We start from the raw sequence: 21,254 nt of genomic DNA on the forward strand, positions 1-21,254 counted from the left end.
TGTGGCAAATGTGTTGTTTTTATTATTGGCTTCCATAGGCTGGAGTGAGGGGAGCTGTCAAACCAGATTTGTGGGCACCACCTTGCTGATCCTGGAGTTTCAAGGCTAATCTCAATCACCTACAGGTCTGAGTCTGCACATTTAGGTGGGGGAAGCATCCAGGCAGGATTTTCAAGGCTGGGAGACACCGGAGTAGTCATGTGGAAGAGGCTTCAGATGGAATCCGGGCTTGGGTTGGTTTTCTCCTTCCTGGGCAGCACAAATCTGCATTGACATGGCAGCTTTGGTAGGATGTTATGGTGAGCAAGGAAATGGAGAAATGCAGAGAGTTCTGAAATGCTGGATTGAAAGGAGGGAGAGGACTGATGTACAATAATAAGGTAGAAGGGAGAGAAACAGGATGTGTGGTTTGAGGCATGAAGGGTGGACTGCCTGCTGTAAACTATAGGGAAATAGCATAATTTCAGATGTGTACAAAGATCCCTGCCGTGTGTAGCTGCTTCAGCCTCACTACACAGTTTAGTCCTAATCGAATTGCAACTTAAAATGTGTTCTAAGTTCTTCATTAGAATTATGAAGTTACATGTCTTGAACATGCTTCAGCTTTGCATACCTTCTGTAATAAAAGAATAAAATACTTTTCAGGGTGAAACAGTAAATATCAGTGTAATGGTATTAAATACCAATGGTTATAAAATGATTTTTCTTACAAAAATATTGTGCAAATTTATATTATGTCATTTATCCACCTTCTTTTTTTTTTTTTTTTTCTCTGTGGGATCTCTTTAATAATGATATTTTTGTTTCTGTGGTTGGTTCTTCCTGTGACTGATTTCAGAAGAACAGCTTAAGTGACTTCCTCAATTCAGTTTTTATATAGTGACAAGTATCTCATGCTTCTAATCCAAATGCTGTGTGCTTGACTAGCCTCAATCCAGAGGGTGAATATCCTGCTATGAACAGAGCCTATTCTAATAGTTTTCAGAATATATATTAGTATTTTTCTGCTATTCTAAACTGCCACATGCTATAGTCCCTTTTATGAACCAAGAATTCATTTATAAATAAGATTAGGAATTTGTTGTTACTAATCCTTCCATATTTGTGATGTCCACTGCTGCTGGATTACTCTGCTTGTCATTTACAGGAACTGTAATATTTGGAGCACACATTTTTCATTGTTTGTTTGTTTACTTTTTTGGTTTTTTCTTTGCTTCCAAGTCTTAAACCAGAAACTTGAAACAGGAAACTCTCTATATCATGCAGAAGGAATTAATAGCTACCATTTCTCATTTCGGGCTGCTGTATTGGTCCAGTATTTTAAGTCATGAAGTCTTTTTTTGAATGTTAAATTGTGCTTTTTTCTCTACACTGATAGTTCTACCGAGTGCGTCAATTCAATTAGCACAGTCCTACCTATTTGGTAATTGTTGCTTATGAGAATGTTAAATGAATTTTATCCAAAAATCAGTTTCTCCAGAAGCTTAGATTCTCCAGAAATAAGCAGAAGCTAGTGGAGTTTGATTTCCATTTCATATATGACATATTTGTTGTCTTAGGAAGATCTGACAATATTTGATTCCTACCTTCTATTTGTGTTAAAAAATGATTGGTTGTTGGTTTTTTTTCTGTATGTGTCCGACATTGTAATTATCACAGTTAAAATACACAGCTTGAAATTTACTTTACTTTTAAATCAAAATTTAATTCCTGTTGCATTAAAAAAATATACAGATAGAAATATTTTTCCTTCTTCAATCTTGCTTATATATTTTTTGCAAGACCTTACTTGTTAACTGTTCTTTTCATCCTCCTTGTAAGCATTAATTTATTCTTGCCTTGTTTCATTTTTATGATTACTTTTTTTGTAATGCATTCAACAGGTTTAGGTGGAAATTGATCAAAGAGGTCTCTCTCTGTCTATTCATTAAAGTAAAAAGCTTCTCAATAGTGTTTTGGTTTTCTGCCCATGGATTATGATTGTCTTTCCAGACAAGCTCTTATGAAAGTGCTGACTCTTGAGTATTTGCTGCATTTAATTGTAGATGCTTTAAGTCTTCATTTTGTCTTTCTGAAATGAAAAGTGTGATTATTTTTTTTATTTTTCTAGTTCATCAGAAATATTTTTCTAGTTGTGTAGTCCAAGTTTATGTATTCCGGACTCTGATTTAGCTACTTGACAAAGCAATGTGTGAGATAATATGAAGTTTAGTTGATGCTTTGTGGCAAAAAACCACCAAAAAACCAACAAATAAATCCCATCTCAATCAGATTTCTGTATTCCCAATACTGGTACTCAATGTTTTTGAAGGTATATCTGGAGAGTTGAAAATGTATTAATTTCAAGTGGTATCTGCTGACAGACCAAACCCACCAAGCAGTCAAAAGAGATTGAATTTGAGAAGGAAGCTTTTCTGCAGGACCTGCAAAGTTCTTCTGGGAGTTGACGTCACAAAAGAGAGAAAACAGTTTGTGTTTTATTTTTACTCTTCAATGAACTATAAATATGTAAAAACATGTATAAACATGTATAAACTTCTGCCTTTGAATAATATTTTTAAACATGACTTTTGCAGACCTACAAAATTATGGCTTTGGAATGTGATGTAAAGTTATTTCACAGTAGAATAAAGAAATCACTGCTTAATATAATTTTAATCTTTTTAGGAAACCAAAGCTCTTAACCTGAAATATTATTTTGGCATTTCGTTAATTTAACAAGAGTTCATTGATTCTTAGTACATATAGTTTTGAAATTGATTCTTGACCATCTGTAGTTTGTGTAAAAAAAGTTGAGTTTTAAATTTATAAAAGCATCTTATGACAGAAATTGCATTAATCTGATACATGTATTTTTGTGTGGTTAGGAATATATGGGATATTGAATTACACTTTTTTTCATTTTCACTCTTATTAAAAAGGAAAATATGTCTTTGAATCTCTTTATTCATGACAGTTTCATGTAATGTGACCAAAGCTGAAGTTTCTTTGGCTTACATTTCTTCCCCTAAAAGTTCATGATGGTTCATTAAGAGTAACTTTTAGAAAGTGGACTTAAATAACTTAAATAACTTTTAAGTGCTCGTGCATCTTCTGTAGCATACAGATATGAAGTGTGCATACATATGTAAACTCTTTAGAATATTTTGGAGGCATGCTATTGAACATTTAATTTAATAGGTATTCAGGAACAGTCTTCTGTTTCTGCTTTGCTTAGTCATACTCCTAAAGTGCTTCCTCTGCAGAGCCTATTACAGCAAATCTTTTGAAGTGTTTCATCAGAAGCTGCAGGTGCCTAAGACAAGTGAGACACCCGAATAGCTGCCTTATGAGATCTGCTCATCATGTGGTATTCACACAGATTCGTTTGTTTACAAGTCAATTTAAAATTCAGTTCTTGCAGTAAGCACCAAGACAATGGTTAAAGATTTATTTCCATCATAGTTACTGAAGAAAGAAAAACCAATAGGATCAGCTAGCTGATCTATTTTCACTACACTCTATTCAAAGATTCACTTTACTGTTGAAGCAGATGAGGAAGCAATAGCTAAAAAAGGCTCAAAGTTGTCATTATTTGCTGTGTTTACCACAAAGGGCACATGCTAAAATCTTAGTAAATCCAGGTGCCCATTTAAGAAGTCACTTAACTTATTTAAATTATTAAACTGGGGATGACAAATTAAAAGACTGATTCGTTGTTTATTGTCACAGCGTCAGTTGCCAGAAAAATTGCCATCCTCCCACATTGTTTCTAAACATTTTTGCTCGGGAGAGTGACCAAATTTTTCATAATTTCTGACTTTGCCAGGATGCATTTGTTCTGCGACTTAAAGCTGTTAGATATGCTCTAAATACTCTGAAAATTACAGATCGCTTGGATGGCACTGTTAGTCAGCATCTTCAGCTGCCGTGTCTCCCAGAAGCTGTTTCAGGGTGATGGGTGGAGCACACAGCCGTGCTTGGCTCTTGGGTTTGGCCCTGTGCCTCGGTGGGGGTTTTCCTGCTGGCATCCTTTGTGTGCCTGGCAGCTCTGAGAAAAACAGAGTTATCCAGAGGGAGCAGGTTGCCCCATCTCTGTCCCTTGGATCCTCCATCTCTGTCCCTTGGATCCTCCACTTGCCCATATGCAGCTGGGGTAGGGGGAAAGAGGCTGGCACAGCTGCTTTTGGGGAGTTGGGAAGGGTAGGAGAGGAGGTGTAGGGTAGAGGAGACATGATGGTGCCTGCAGTAGAGGAAAATAGAAGAGGATATGGCAGCAGGATGGGAGGAGAGCAAGAGGGAGAGAAACTGCAGCAGGGTGTGGTGAGGAGGCAAGGCTCTATGGAATATAAGGAGGAGGAGGAAGCAATGGCCACGGGCCTCTTTAGGGAAAAGCAGAACAAATCTCTCAGACACTGTGCTTAGAACTGTGTTAGAACCCTGCTCCATTTGTGTGTTCTCACACTGTTGTCACCAGATTAAAGTTGTTCAAGCAAGAACACACACAAAATTATGATGTCTCCTTTGTCTCTTCTGATCATCATTAACATCACCAGATAACCCCAGCCTTGCTGGAAGTTTAATCCCTGACTTTGGATTTCAGAACAGAGCCAGCCTGCTGCTGCCCTGTGAGTGTGTGTCTTTGCAATTGGAAAGGGTTCTGGGACACTGATGGTTTTGCTTCAAATTTAGGACATCCTAAATTATCTCTTTTCCCAGGTAGAACAGTTTTACAGCTGCCAACATTTTCAAGCTTGACAGCATCGTAGAGTTTGTTTCACTTGTGAATTAACTTCTAAACTGTATCCTAACTAGAAACACTAAAAGTTTATATGCCTGTATGTCCTTTCTTTTTGTTTATTTTGAATTCTATTGTTTAGACTGTTTCACACATTGCAAAAAATTCAATGTAAATTAGAAGCATAGTTAAATTGAGACTTTGGTAGTGTGCCAAATATGACTGAGTTAAAAAAAAGTTTCAAATATGGATATTGTATTAATTAGAAAGAATATAATATATAAAACAAACCAATATTATTGCTTCATTAATGTATGTATAGAAATAGATTAATTGTCTAAATATGTATTTATATAAAATCTTGAGACCTTATGTTGTTCTAAACTGTGCAGCAAACACAGTCATCCTGCAAAAATCAGGAAGAATTTCTGCTTAGCTCTTCATCTTCACATCTGGCTTTTGCATGAGCTAAGAAGACTCTAGTTATCCATCCTTGGAGCCTGTCTGAAATTGTCCATTTAAAAAGTTAAAAAACCCCAAAACATCCAAAGCCCAAAGCTAACACTTCCCTCTCCTTCCTTTTTTGCATCTCCTAGATCATATAGTTGAAAGTGCAAAATACAACAGTAGAAGACAGAGCAAACTCCTGTCACTGGTTTTTCCCTCATTTATCAGTGTATTATTTGGGAGGGGACAGAGGGAAGCTTCATGTATCCCTCTGTGAATGTAGCTTCCCCCTGGCTTATGAGAACTATTTTACCAGGTTTATTTCTTCTTTTAGCTGCCTCCAAGTTTATGGCCCATCTGTTGGACATAAACAAGCCAACAAGTTGTCTTGGGTTGCAAGAACTGCCTGATTCAGTGGCAAATTGAAGCAGAGCCTGCTGTTGGGCAGGGAGGATGTTGTGTGCAAGAATTAGGTGTGTGCAGCATTGCAGAGGCTTTTGTAATACAACAGGTATTGGGGAGTAGCAAATTTGAGTGACTTGTGGCTGGATAAAAGGAAGAGTGACAGATTCTGCTAAGAGCATGCTTCTTCTTGCCATGTCAGAATCTCTAAATCAGCCATATGCAAGCATCCTTGAAAATGCTTACTATCTTGAAGGTCCTGCATATAAATAATTGAAATATTTTATTCAGTTTCAGGGCATCGGGATTCAGCAGGTTCATAAGTTTTATGAATTCAGGAGTTCTCTGCCATCACTCCCTGATGTAAGGAGTTGTATGGATTATCTGGAATTCAGCTGCAGTTCCAAGGCCCTGTCCTTCCCCATGGTGGCCTTGCAGACAGTGTTTTGATGCTGAAAGTGTCAATGCTCCTTCTGCTGCATCTGTTGTCAGCTCCATGTGCCAGCACATTATTGGGCTGTAATGCAAGGCTTGGAGAGTTTTATTTATGAAATAGCCCAATTTTAATATCTGTGCTTACTTGGTTCCAAAACTCTCAAATTGTCTTTTGAGAACAGTGTTTTTTACATAGTAAAACTGCAACAGCAGAGTAGTTTTATGTCAGAATATACTCCATATTTGTAAGGACAAATGTATTCAGTATATTGACAATGAACACTATTAGCTTTGATAATAAGCACTTCTAGCTTTGTTGCTGGGCCCCAGTGGTTGTAGACGATCTTTTTGGACATTAAGCTTTTATGTTTTGGGGTTTTATCAAGCTTTCAAGGTTTTCTGAGTCACCTTAAAAAGTGCTTCAACCTGCTATCAGTTGGTCAAATAAAATACAGAAGACAGATAAGTAAATTTAAGTTAGTGCAGATCTGGAGCTTGCATGCGGGGGACAGAGAGGTCAGTATTTATATAACCTAAGAAATCAGAGGTGCCTAAAGAAACATGTCAAAGACTTACTCTTGCATGCTACAATATGCACTGATTTCTCATCATTGTGGCTGAATTTGTAAAACTTGATTTGGTGAAAAGTGGGCAGAACTATTTGCCTATTCATACAAAGGCAAGCTGATGTTGGTACAGTCCAGGTTAAATCATTGCTTTAGGCTAACATGCTCATTTTATCTACAAATTTGAGGCAAATTCTGTATATCAAAACTTTCTTTATTTTCATTGGGTTTTTTATTTATTTGTTTTGGTTGCTTAATTATTTTCACTCTTCTGAGGAATTTCTTCCTAGCAGATATAGTATTTAAGCAGATAAAAACTAACAGCGACACTTTGTGGATCTTGAGTTTTCTGTGCAAACCTGTTTCTTTGACCCACTTCCCAAGTAGTTAGATCTCTTTTAGTGTTTTCAAGGTTTTGTTTATTTGTTTGGGGTTTTGTTTGCTTTTGTGGTTTGTTGGTTTTTTTGTGGTTTTAACACTTGGCTTTCACTATTCTGTGCTATCACAGCAGCACTGAGAAAATTTTTAAAACTACAGCTTGCCAAAACAGAAGATCATGTTGATGGTTGAGGGCAGAAGTGGTCTCTGATCTATACTTGCTACTGTCAAATTGGTGTCTGTAATTGTGTATCAATTCACCTTTCCAGCCTTTGATACAGAATTGACTGTGTAGGATTTTAAGTTGCTTTCTTCCATTTACTTCGGTTTTCAATATTCCATTTAATTACTTGGCTTAGACTAATACATGGTTTTGTTCTTACATCCAGAAAGTATAGTTTTACTTTAATTGTTATATCTGATTTCACATTAGTGTGCTGTATCCTAGCAACTTATTTCTGTGGTAATTTTTCTTACTTTGTTGTTATTATTTCTGCAGTTTGACCAACCTTTTATTTTTATTCTGTTGCAATGAGACTCTAAATATGGTTCAGTCTAATCTGCCATTCATTTCTTCAGTAAAATGGAGAAGATGCAGCTATAAGAAATGGAGTCTAGATTAGTCAAGTCTACTGAAAAGTGATGCAGTGTGGATCTTCTTGCTGTATTAATGGATTTCTATTCTTTATTGTATATTCAGATGAGGTAAATGCAGCTTTTTGCCCTGAAATCTCTCTTGACCCTGAAAAACTGTTTTTAATCTTTGCTGCATACAGAGTTACGTTCTGCAGAATTGGCATTCACACTGGGGAAGTTGTCCTGACAAGTGTGTGTTTATATCTCCAAGGCTGTTACTTTGGGAAACTAAATGGAAAGAACTCTTATTTCTGCACATGCCTGATGTGGTAGCAAATGGGTTCTGCTTATCGGATATCTGTACAGGTTTCTGTTAGACTGTATTTTCATTTTGGGTTTTTTTTCTCTTAGATTTTTCATGTTTGTAGTGATTGGGCATGTCTATTGTTGAAGTGACATATATATTATAATTTATTTAGCATCACTTTTATTCTGGGTAGTCCCCTTTATCAGAGTACATTTTGGGAAGAAATTTGTTTATATTTTGGGTCCTTGCAATAGAAAACAAACATCATCCTGAATGTAAGATTAACATCAAGCTTGGAGAAAATAGGATTGGAGAGCTGTGCAGCTGGAATTATTTGGAAGTGTATTGGGCTGAGGAATTAAAGGGCAGATGTTCTTCCATGTAAACTAATATGCATGTATTAAATATGAGAGTAGTGTTGACATGTTTATAAAAATAAAAAGTACACTATATATGTATCTTTATACTGAGAAGAATTTTGAACCTTTTCTGACATTACAAACTTGAACACCAAAATAAATAAAAATTGTTAAACCTATGCATAATATTTTGTTACCAAAGTGCTTACTAACATGGGGATCATCTTCACAACTATAGTTTGATTTATTGAATTTCGCTCTTTGGCTGTAAGGAATTTGTAAGTAACAAAGGGGACAGCTATTTCTGGCAATAGGGAGAATGCCTATGCTACTTGATAATTTTTGATAAATAAAATTCAAAATGTCTTTGGGGAAAAGACTGCCTTGTTAGAAAAGGCACTGCTGTAAATACCTGTTACCTCAGTATACTTGTTCTAGAGGCTGTGAAGTCAGAGACCCAAGAAAACTGGAGTTCTTGAGAATCCCTGTGGTCAGAAGTAGATGTACAGAGAATTCCAACTGCACCTTCTGGCTGCTGCTGGGCATTGGCAGTCCTTGGGGAAAGCAGTAAAGCATAGTAAATTTTATGTCACAAATCTGCTGTGGAAGGGTAAGGCACTGCTTCAGCTTGAACTCTGCAGTTCTCTGCTCTGCAAATGTAGACATAACTATATTTTGCCTTCCCTATATTCCCACTTTCCTGAGATTCTGGATTTTTATCTTTGTGTATAATATTTACTCAGTAATTCTTCTTTTCAGTTGTTGGATTGAATGCTTGTGCCAGTTAATGAGCAAAGTAATTTTTTTTAATCTCCCCAATGGAAGGTTCCTCACCAGTCCCTTTTCCTTATGCTTTCAGTACTAAGAGTATTAAGAAAATGTGTACTTATTATTAGAATTCCCAGGAAGAGAAAGAAAAGTTGATCTGCATGTTAGACTAAGGCTAGAAAATAGTCAAGTAAAAAAAAAAAATAATAGTAATCAGGATATTTAACACTTCCTAAACTGTGGCTCTTAGTAATGAAATTTGATGTAATGTATCAACATATTTTTCCAGGCACAAATGAAGAAAAATAGAGATCCAGTTTGTTTTAATCAATTTTTATTAATTTTGCCCTGAAGCTCTTCATGATTTCAGCATGGAACACAAACATGCAGAGCAGCAGACAGAGGGGAAATCTGTCTCATTAATCTCTTTTGGACAGAGCATGGTGGAGAGTCATTTAGGATGCAGACAGGTTTTATGGATAACATGCTGTCTGTTTCCACCCAGGCCAGAAAGGCTTTTCTGTCCTGGTCCAAAAGGTGCCAAGCTGTGAGTACAGAGAGTACAGTCAGGGAAGGGGTGAACAAAGTTTCCTGTCTTCATCTTGGGAGTTCGGGGGAAAAGGCCAAGGTCTCAGGATTTTTCTTCCATGAAAGGAGTTATTGATATTAAACTATGTAACTGTGTCTTATCAGAGGCCTTCAGTGCTACTTACAGGCATCTTTTTTTCTAATTCATGAGAAATATTTGTAAAACTGTAAATAGCTGATTTTAATGTGGTTTTTTTTTTGTTTAAGTTTTGGTTTTCCAATTTGAGATTAAATATTTTCTCATGTTTGCTTTTAGGATTAAAAACTCCAACAATAATTGAAGAAAAAAATATTATGGGAAATGCCTATAAAAAGACAGAAAATCAAACCCCACACAGACCCCTAAACCTGGAGGAAACAGCAGTCAGTGTTTTAATGAATAGCAGATTTTAATGTGCAGCAGATGGGAAGAACTTGATGTGCTGAGCAGTTTGAGGCTTTTTAAGGCAGTTTGCTCAGAGTTATCTACAAAATAGAAATCTCCTAGTTCATCAGCCAGGAGATGGAAGTCTTCATATACCAGGCTGCAGCTCTGAGCTTTCATGTGCTCTTGAGCAGAGGCACTCTCAGATTTCTGTGCTCCAAGGAAAAGGGACATGGGAACTTGGGCACGGAAAGGCTGTTCCCTGCCAGTTCTCACAAGCTGATAAATAATTGCTGATGTGATGGCACCGTGTCCAGGAACTGCCAGCAGGGGAAGGCAACCTCCCCAGGTCGTGTGCCCTGAAGTTTCTGATTTCATAAAAGGTTAATCAACTTTGAGACATTTTGATAGTATTTAGCGTTTTCCAGAAATCCATTAGAAAATAAGTAGCTCTATTTAGAATTGGTATTGAAATACAGCATATTACAGCTGTGCTAAATGAGATACTAGCCTATCTCTCCAACGTGGAATACAATTTATATATTACATTTTATAAGTTATTTTCTGAAGGAAACTAATATATAATTTAGCTACAGAATGCCTATGTTCTGTAACAGACCTCAAAACTATTCCTGCTCTTACAGGGAAGTACGGATTGAAGTTTGGTGTATTACTGTCCATACACTCTGTATTCTTAATCTCTACCCCCCAAAAAATTGCTTTGCTTCGATGAGTGTTAATTTTATTTAGTAGTATTTTTTCCAGTCTTTTCAAGAGAACAGGTTAGGAGGGGAAAAATCCCAGCTGACACCTCCCTTTTAGTTTGGCTTGATAGATTATAAACTGGTTCTTAAGTATCTGCATGTTTGTTTCCCTCCTCTGATATTACTGAGCTCATTTTTATTTTAATGAGGGAGAAAAGAACCATGAGCGCAGTAACAGTACCTAGTAGTTATAAAAGTAAACCACTGAGGATTTACATGGAAATTTGCAAGAAATTTGCATTTTTTTTTTCTTGCTATATCTTTTGTGTTACAACTTGCATTTTGGATTTGAGACTGAGAGTTTGCTATCATAATCAGCCTTTTTTTTTTTTTTTTTTTTTGGTAATGTGTCTGAGTGCTAAGTCACCATTTTAAACCCTATTTACTGCTACTCTTCCAAAAAGTTAATATAAAGGAGGATTACAGCCATCATCTTTTGATGTTTCACTACATAATATTATAGAAATTGTCTGTCTGGGTTCCCGAAGTGTCTTTCCTGCCAGATGAAAGTCATCAGGAAATTATAAGTATACTTTTTTGGTTTAGTCTGCTGCCATCTCTTTCTGGGCAGGAAACTCAAGCCCAGGCTGGTAGAACAACACTGGTGTAGGAAGGAAATATCTGAGGGATGATCTGTAGTTACTTGTCCAGGAGTCTAGATAGGAAGGGAAATCAGAGTGCACTAAATGAGCTTCTGAGACATCTCCTATTGTACAAGAGAAAGGACCACCACTTTCATATCTCATCATCTCTTTCATGCCAAATCAGAGAGCAGACTCCCCCCTCAGCCATCAGGGGCTCCTGGCAGGTGTCACCTGTCTCAGATAAGTGCTTTAACCAGAGGGCTTGGAGAATGCTGCTCCATGAGTTCCCTCTCTAGAACAGCAGGTTATAAAGTGTTAGCTACTCAATGTTACAATTCTGATAAGAGTGTGAAGTAAAATAACTTACTTCACTTGCTAAAAGAGCTTAATATTCCCTTGGTGAGACGGGATGGATTCAAACTCTTCTGTCTGAGTAGTGACTCTCTTCTTTACCATTTTTTGATTATTTAAACCACTGCACTTCTGGGATTCCGTACATCCCACTTTAATGGTAGTGGATCAGCAAAACCCTGTTCCCTTTGGCTTTTTGTGATGGGTATTTGAAATAAAAAAGGTTCCTCATTTTTGCAATTCCATTTCTAGTGATGGCAAATTCTAGACCTGCTTATTTGACAATGTTAGATTCTCAAGATAGATGCTTAAACCTCCGAGACCTGTGGAATGAAGTGTTTGCTGTCATCCAGCTTGTATATTTTACTCTAAATTGCATTCTCTGCTCTTAAATTGCTCTTTTCTCTGAATGCTCTATGCAAATTGGACCCTTCCTATTGTCTTGGATAATAAGTTACTTAAATAATTGCAGTGTAAATGCTGAGTAACATTACTCTGAAGTACTATAGTTACCTGACTCTATAAAAGATAGCTTTTGCAAGATTTAAGTTTTTAACTATTTTATTTTGTTTGAACTTGAGAAGTTCTTCATAATGTCTTCATAGACTTCTCAAAATCATACATTTTTCCCATTTTTTTTCCTGAAAAAGCTAATACCTGCCAAATGAAGTGCTGTGATTACTCATCACTGCTGGAGAAAAGAATTGGCTCAGTTCAATGCAAACCCCAGGTAATATTTGTACAAACAGAGAAGCAACAAGAGAAATCAGGAGTTATGGTAATAGCAGTTCTGAATGGCATTTTAAAATTCAGTCTAAAGCTGGGATGTATTGGGAAAAACAAATTAATTTTCCATAGAGCCTGCTGTAAGGGTATAGGTCTTTCCTTCTGACCACCAAAGTGAATGTTCCAGGCTTATGTTGCAGCATGGTTAACTCACTGGAATATAAATTTGCTTGTAGAAGTATTTTTTAATAGGTGCTCACAGCCTAAAAATTACAAACCAGTTTTAAGTGAGATTTCTGTGAAATTTTTCATGGTTCAATACCTTCATTCTCCACAGCTTAGCTGTCCACCATGATTTGTGCACAATGGAAGGACATTGAGCTGAAATTGCCTAAATGAGAGAGAAAGAAGAGCTTTTATGATTTTTCATTGACAGGAAAAAAATCCTGTCTTTGGAATTATTCTTCTTTTCCTTATGAGGCTCCTCATTACAAAAACCCCCCTTTTTCTAGCCATGGCATTTAAAGGAAGCAGTCAGTGGACTTCTGAACTAAACTCAGAGGGCTTATTTCAAGGTTATTTTCATTATTGTTCTCTTTCTTATGTTTTCAGCAATTATATTTGTCAGTATGTTCCAACTGAAATAATTTAACTGACTCGAGTATTTTTTAGGTGTTCATATTGGTGACTTGCACTAAATTACTGATGTAGCTTTATTAGAATTATATATAGTTTGTAACTCCATTTGATCTAGATGTATTCAGAACCCTCATAAACAATATCTTGGTATCCCAGTTGGCTGATTAAAAATAAGTATGAATGAAAATTCTATCACTCTTCTCATATCCTTAATTCATACAACATTCTAAAACCATTCACTTCCTAAATATTTTTTAATTAGTTAGAACTTGCAAATTGTGTGTTAGGTTTATGCAATAAAGTCTTTTATATTAGAAATGCTCTATAATTACATTTTTTCAGTCATGAAAAATGAATTAGTGCTGCATTTTATGTGATGACAAATTTTCCTGTTTGTTCTAATTTTACTGAATAGCATGCTGTAACTGCTTGGCACAGCCTAGAATAACTCTATTTAGCCATGAAAGTAGGAACTGTGCTTAGTACCAGAAAAGGCCAATATTGTGTGTAAACAATTAACTTACATGAAAGCAAAACAAAACTGCTGTGAGAAGGATGGCCCAGGGAATTGGCTATCAGACACCAGTACACCAGTTTGTCCAGACAACTGGGATCAATGAAAGTGCTTGAAATGGAGCTTCAGCAGGACTGAGGGGCAAGTGGTGCAGATATTTTCTCTTCTGGGAATATCACTTTATCCCTGTCTAACTTTGTTTTGATAGTGCAGAAGTAGGAGATGGAGGACATCGGGGCTTTATTTTTTCTTCATTGCTGAAAAATCTGATGAGAGACATAGCCAAGCTTATGTTTTATTTTGTCCTATGGGAAAGTGTTGTTTTTGTTTTGTCCATTCCAGATGAAAACGGAAAATACCCGAGAGACAAATTCTCAAAAGAAAACACATTTCAGTTCTGTCAAAACACTTTGTTTTGATAAGTGTGCTCTCCTGTTGTATTGTTTTTAACCTTTATTAAAGATTGGTAATCAGGTTGCCTGCTATTTGATGTAGTCTCTCTAGCCATTCTTCCCGATGCTTCCTTGATTCTTGTGAAGTGTCAGATGGAGCCAACCAACCATGGTCTTGTTGAACTCCAGAGAATTGGGAAACACGTCAAACAAACAAACAAACCCACCAGTCTGGGTCCACCCAATCACCTCCATTTCATGCAGATCCAGATAATAAGTGAAAAGAAGGATTTTAGACAGGAGAGAGAGAGAGAGATAATAATGACTATTAATCTGATTCCTGAATTAGATTGCTCTTCTGGTGCTGCCTTCTAATGCTCAGGTTAATATCTAGTTATTTGCTTTTCTTTCTGCCATGTATACACTTTTTTTCTATTGAGAATCCCTGCTTCTTTCTAATACATGTATAAAGTTCAGAATGCTTTTTATGTTATAACTAATGTAATAAATACTTTGTTCAAATAGGACAGAATACTCCATGCCTGTGTATATTATTTATGATGCCAGATGAATCTCTTGAATCACTTAACTCAGTTTTTACTTGTCAACTGGAAGGCTTCCTCAGCTTTTAAATCTGAATGCTGTGTCAGACGTTCAAAAGCTTTCCAAAAGTCAATGTACATTGCATTCACTGTGCTTCCCTTATCTGCATAGACAGTCACTTTGTCACAGGGGGAAATTAGGTTGGTCGAGCATGATTTGCTTTTTGTAAATCCATGTTGACTGCTCCTGATTGACCTTTTTAAACATGCTTTGAAATGAATTGTAAGGATTTACAATTTGTGGCTTATGCCTTTCTTGTTATCTCAGGTGGTTGCCTGATTTCCTTTTAAAACACAACAAACCCAAACCCCATAATGAATGATTTTGGCTTTGTTTAAAAGCCTTTGAAAATCTTTGTAAATTCCTTAGATGGAACATCATTAACCTTGTGCTGTTGTTCCTCACAAAACTGCATTATTTTTCCAGGCTTTTCTTCAAAAACCCATATTGACTCTTCCAATATAAATCACATTTATCCACACATTTTACTAATTCTGCTCTCTTTGTGTTCCTTGCTGTTTTACCTAATGTAGCGATCAGGAGCCTGGACCTACAGTTCCCTTAATAAACCATGGAACCATTTAAAGATTTTTTAATATATATATATTTTTTAATAACTGTAATTTCCACTTTATAGATAGCAAGGTAATTTTAAATGTGATTTTATTGTGCAAGCTGTGATGTAGTGCACAACAAGCAATACACTGTGCTAGATGGGTGGTTCCCTACCAACTTCAGCATTTGTGGGTGTATCTTTGCTGGGTTTTTAAACATTTTTATATGGTTTAGACTGCCTTGAGGATCCATTGTCAGTTCCTGGCACTGATAAAGACATTAATTTGATCCTGGCTAAATATGATTCTTAAAAAGTAGTTTCAATCCTAATTTAGCAGCCTCAGGCTGTTCCTGCAGGCTTAAGATGAAATGTGTGATGCAGTTATCCAATATTAGTGACCAATGGAGGACAAAAAGGTGCTTTGGACAGGAAAGTTTATGATGTGCTGACTTTTCACAGACCAGAAGATATTGTCAAGACATCAGACAGCTCAAGCACTACAGAAGCAGAAATCTTCCCAGCACAAAACTGGTCACAAAATAGTACAGCAGAAGCAGTTTTGTAAATATACTAACTGAAACAGCTGTCTCCATTTTTCTAATGTGGCCTCTACTAATATATACAGTTTAAACTGAGTCTAAATGAATTGGATAAGTAGCCAAATGATACAAGCAATTTGAAATTCTCTAAGCGTTGCAAAAGCAGTCTCACTGCAATTAGGTGCCTGCCTTGCCCAAAGTAAGACACTTTTTTTCACCTTTAAAAACTTTTTTTCCTTAAAACAGGATGCATATTTCTAGCTGAGTTTAATGGTTAGTCACTTGGGAATTTGTGCTGCTCCAGCTGATGTGAATTCCTAATCAGAATCTGTTGGTGGCTTTTCCATATAGAATGTAAGACTGGTTGTGCCCACAAGAGGAGTAAAAAAAAAAGATGGCAAAAGAAAGCAAAAGCAAGGTGAACATCTTTGGTGGAACTTCTCTGGAATATTATCCTAATCCCCAATAAATTGTGATAGTACCTGTGTTACACGTGGTATTTCCTCTTTAATTAGGTGTTTGGTTCATGTTCAGTCATCTTATCTTCAATAGCTGACTTTAATCAGCAAACTTGATTGCTTTCCTATTCATCTCTTCTTTGAGATCATCTATTTACTATCTTAGAGCACTTAATTGAATATCTCCGATTTCAGTATCCATCCTTGCAGAGCTCGATCAGTGACTTCTTCCTGTGAACTGTGACTGCACTTCTCCTTAGCCAGATATTTCCTCCTGCTGGATTTTACACCTGGTGGTAGCTTTGTTCCTTTAAGCACCTGGGGAAGGGGCATTTTTGAAAGCACTTTGTACAAATACACCCCTGTCCATGGTTTTTTAACACCTTGGCAAGACCCCAGTAGCTTTCTAAAGTATCAGTACCCTTTACAAAATCCAGGAATGTCTGGCTTTAAATTAAATTAAACCTTCTACCTCAATTTTAATAACAGTTTCTATTAATCTACTCAAAAATACATCAAATTCATGGAGATATAAGGGTTTGTTTGCCTCTATACTGTCTGCAAATATGCACTCTTTTGAGCTTCCTTTCAGCTGATTTTTTTTTTTTTTTTAATAAAAAGTTCTTGTTCCTTGACAATTAGCCCAACAGGAATATTGTTGATAAAAGATTAAGAAAAATATGTAAAGCACTCTTTCGGTGCTAATCCTTGTAGTTCATTCGCTTAATGCTTGTTGTGGTGTTTAAATGGCATTTTATTTCAGTATTAATTAAACCCTGCTGGACAGAAAGGTCCCTGTTATAAACAAATTTTGTCAAAACTCACTTTAATTAGTGGTGAGTGGAATAGGCTGAAAAAAATCTGTCGTGGCCCCAAGGACGCTGACAGTGCTTGATTGCCCTGAGCAGCATCAGCTGGCACTGGAGCCTCACCCTCTGCCCTGAGCCACGGGGTTCCATTTAAGCTCAGGTAGCTAATCCTGCCCTGGGTTTGTCTGTAGTTTTAGTCCTGAGCATTGGGGGGATTTCCCTGCTTGTTCTTGGTTTATTCTCTTTCCTGCTGCTCCCTGGGGTGTGTTGGTGGCACCTGTGACCAATGCTTCGTGTCCCCGCTTGCTGTGTTCAGGCACTTCAGGACTTTTCACCTTTTGCGCTGAGGTTGTCCACTTGGGTTGTTTTTGGTTGAGATGATCTTGAGGTATGTGACAAATCTTTTTTTTCTAACTTAGCTGTTGAAGTAGGAGACAAGAAGTTTTTGGTTTACATTCTTAAGGTTGTTTATTATATTTTATAGAAAATATTTTCTGTTTGGTTTGCTGAGGTTTGTTTAGCAGGTCAGCTCAGGGCACTCTTGGGCTGGTGCTATCTTTTACACTAAAAACTACGTATGCTATGTTTACAATAATGTACTAATACTTATCACTTAAGTTAGACAGTGACTTTCTATTCTAAACTAATTTGTGAATGCTAATGTTATTTTGAACATGGATGGTAGGAAGAAGAAAGAAGGACACGGCATGCTCAAATCCCTATGTCTTAGAATTTCTGACTTCTATGTAGAGAATTCCGAAGGCCCCTGTACAAGGTTCAAAACCCCCTGTATAGTGTTCTAAAAGTTTTTCTTTTACTTTGTGATTACCACTACTATATTATCTAAATTCTTGTGACTTTTAATTCTTCATACAAAGGTGATGACTTGTTTTATGGGTCAAATTTAAAGTCACAGGGGTCTTTGGCTACATGCTAGGGTCTTTGACCCCCCTGCCAGGGCTTTAAAGCCACCTGGCTGGGGCTCAGATTATTTGGGATCGTCAGGGGCATGTCTTAGGTTCTGACAATCCACAGCTCCTTGCCTGGGGAGTAGCCCAGCTCTTGCTGCTTCCTGACAGTGAGTTTGGTGAGTTTTATAGATTTAAAGTAATGAAACTGCCATTAAAGATGGATTTTTTTGTTGTTTTTCATTTTTTGTTGTTTTTTACTTTTTTTTTTGTTGTTGTTGCCTTTTTTTTTTTATTATCAAGGAAGATAAGCTTAAAAAGTAATTATGTAGTGCATGTTGCAAAAAAGCAGCAGTGGCAGAGTTTTCTGTGTCCTGTGACTTGATTAGTTTTTTCCCCCAGTTTCTCACCTGCAGGCTGTGGGTACTGAAGCTTAGCATACTTTTAGTTTTTCTCATGGAAGTCTTGCATGTCTGTTGTGGATTTGCCTTAGCATTGTTACAAGTTATTTTTTCCAGACAGTTAACTGAAAGTGCATCATAAGTGTATCATTTTCAAGGACCACTAACAAGGGCTTCTAGTTTTTAGCTCTCATTTTTCCTCCTTTGTTTTCTGTATTTACAGCTTCTGCAGATAAATCAAAAGGTTGTTGTGATATTCCCACACACACAGACAATTATATTCTATGTTGTTCAGATAACAAGCTATTGGACAAGAGGAAACAGCCTCAAGCTGCACTGGGTGGGGGGCAGGTTTAGATTGAACATTAGGAAAGATTTGCCCTGAAAAGTTGGTCAGACATGGGAACAGACTGCCCAGGGAAGTGGGGGGATCCTTGTCCCAGGAATTGTGCAGAAAATTGTTGATGCTGTGCTTAGGGACATGACTCAGGGATGTACTTGGCAGTGTCAGGTTAATGGCCAGGCTGGATGATCCTGGAGCTCTTTTCCAACCTAAATATTTATATGGCTTTTTTTTTAATTATTTTTGGTGTATTTTGTTTTTATATCTTTGCATTGCACCTGTGAAGCTTTAATGGTTCTAGGCATCGCTGAGAGTCCCACCTGATGTGGGAAAAGCAGGAATGTGCTCTCCATGGAGTCCTGGTAGCTGAACAGTGAGAGCAAAAGCTTCAACCCTATCCCTTATTGAGAACAGGTGAGCAGAGGTGCTGATCCAGTCTGCAGGATACCTCCAGGCCTCTTCTGATAGTGCAGGCCAAGGAGGACTGTATTCCTCTTCATAAACACATAAACATAAACTGAAAGCTCAGAAAAGCTTTCAGTTACTTAAAACTTAGCACTAGTGGTTTTTGACTAGTATCTCTTAACATATTTTTTTTTAGGCAACACTGCATAGACTAAGTTTCTGTGTTGTGTATATGATACTGGGTTGTGTAGTTAATTAAATGGTGTATATTGTGGGCAGAGATGAGCTAGACTTTCCCTGCTCTTAAAACCAGCTGTAAACAATGGATGTTGAAACTGATGTATGCTGTCTTTCAGCATGAATTACTGCTTTTGGTCTGACATTGTCCATCTGCTCAGTGGGCAGAGCTAATGGTGTCAGAGGAAGTAGGCTCATATCTGCCTACAAAAATCCATTCTAGGCTGGACTGTTTGAATTGTGTTGTAAAAGGTGACAAGGCATAGTGACTCAATATTTTATAGTAATTAAAAAACCCAAAACACTTGAGTTCTGTCGTGATTGGTGCATGCTCACAAAATGCTGGAAATGATGTACAGCTGCAAAAAAAAAAAAATTGCTGCTGTTTAAAACACACAGGTGAGCAGCTTGGATGTGCATATATCTCTGTAATTGAATAAATGCATAAATGCAGAATTAGAGGCAGTAGAAGATAATTGAAAGATGATGTTCCTTTTTACCATTTCCCTCTATCTATTAGTTTTTAGCTTGGCAAAACTTTTGCCTGAGTTCTCTGAGAGTTAACTATGTTTCAATTTGGGAACAATCTGCTGTTTCATCTTGGTACCAAGCTTCTCCCCTGGCTGCCTGTGCTGCTGCTGTCTGTGCAAGCAGGGTTTCACAGCTGCTCCAGCTGAATGTGAGCAGTGCCTGTTGGGTTGTGTTTGCAGCAGCTCCCTGCAGAGGGAGGCTTCACAGGCAGCAGCAAAGAAGTTTCTCTCTGGGAAATTTTTTGCTGTGAATATTGCAGAGTAGTCCTAACTGAATGTGCAGGCTGAAGTTGCTGTAGTTGCAGGCTAAAAACAGCTTAAGTGAAGTGAACAATCTACTTATGTTGCTCTTAAAAGTAATGAATCAGTCCAGGTTACTGTAATGGTATTTTTGAGGGAAGTTTTGTGTTTTAGGCTTGTTGTTGTTATTTTTGAAAAGAGCAAATTTTGTAGACATGCGGCACAACTGCCACAACAATGGACTACAAAAAAGTTCACTGTTTAAAAAGTTCTGTCATATGTTTGTCTGAAATCAAGGAGTAAATTGATCTGAGAAAAAATATGAAGTGAAAATACATGTATTAAAGGAAATATGAAATTAAAGAAATACATTAAAAAACACTGCAACTTTAAGTGAGGTCGGTTTCTACTTGTAGGAGCTACTGTCACATGAACAGCTCTGCTTTTGAGTGCTTAGACACCTATTGCAATTCACATTGCTTTCTAACTATGGCTCTGTCAAACTTCAAGTGGGATTACTTAAAATGGATTACTTAGAATAGCAGGGTACTTTTCATTTGTTTTCCTTCCACATGTAGTTGTCAGAGCTTCTCTTTGCATTGCAACCGGTGGTGCTCAGAATTAATCTGTGCCAATTATTAAGGATTCAGTTGCCAGCAGGAACTGAAGTTCAACTGGTGTTGCTCCCAGTCGTTCACCAGACTAGGGTCTGACATTCTGACAAAAGGCCAGTGGAAGATGTAGAGAAATTGAGTAGAAAATGTGACTTCCTGCACTAAGATGTGAAGAACTCCCTTAATTTATTCTGACATCACCTCCTTTTTACTATTACCTACATTTTTCCCCACCTCCTTACAGCTGTAGAGAAAACCCTTCTCAAGTAAGCTCACTATTTTTATTCAGTAGAGCTAGGGATTTTGAAAATACTGAATTATATTGCAAAATTATCTCTCTCTACAAGCTCTTTAGGGTTTAGTTCTTATTTCAGCTGATGAGTGAAGTATTTACAGTACTCAGTGATGCTGTATTTGTTTACATAACTTTATGTGTGAACTATTTAATATGGGGTTTTTTTTGCTTCTCTGAGTTTATTAAACTTCCCTCTTTAATGGATGAACACTTCATTAGATGTGCAGCAAAACCTTGTACTACTCAGGCTTTGTTTCAGCAGTGAGAGCCACAGCTCCTATGTATCTCAGACTGTAAAATGTGCTAATACTGTAGCTATGCAATTTTGACATTTATGTTTCTTGGAGGCTCATTCAGATGCGTATTTGGATTTGGTGCATGGCTCAGGGCTTTAAATATAAAAGGCTAGAATCTGGCAGCCTTTGCTTCAAAGACAAAT

The 21,254-nt window shown here is 37.1% G+C and overlaps 1 protein-coding gene across 4 annotated transcripts in view; it reads left to right on the forward strand.

Moving 5' to 3' along the window:
• The window catches only part of CADM2 (cell adhesion molecule 2), a 569,139-nt gene that overhangs the window by 18,109 nt on the left and 529,776 nt on the right, over positions 1 to 21,254 (forward strand). The window contains exon 1 of one of the 4 annotated variants that reach the window (XM_064410954.1): positions 17,034 to 17,230. The exons of the other annotated variants lie outside the window; for them this stretch is intronic. The gene's annotated coding sequence lies outside the window, so the exon portion shown is untranslated. Of the gene's footprint in view, positions 1 to 17,033; positions 17,231 to 21,254 lie in introns of those variants that run through there. 4 annotated transcript variants of the gene reach the window in all.

The sequence above is a fragment of the Passer domesticus genome, chromosome 2 (genome assembly GCF_036417665.1).
Source record: "Passer domesticus isolate bPasDom1 chromosome 2, bPasDom1.hap1, whole genome shotgun sequence".
NCBI classification, from domain to species: Eukaryota; Metazoa; Chordata; class Aves; order Passeriformes; family Passeridae; genus Passer; species Passer domesticus.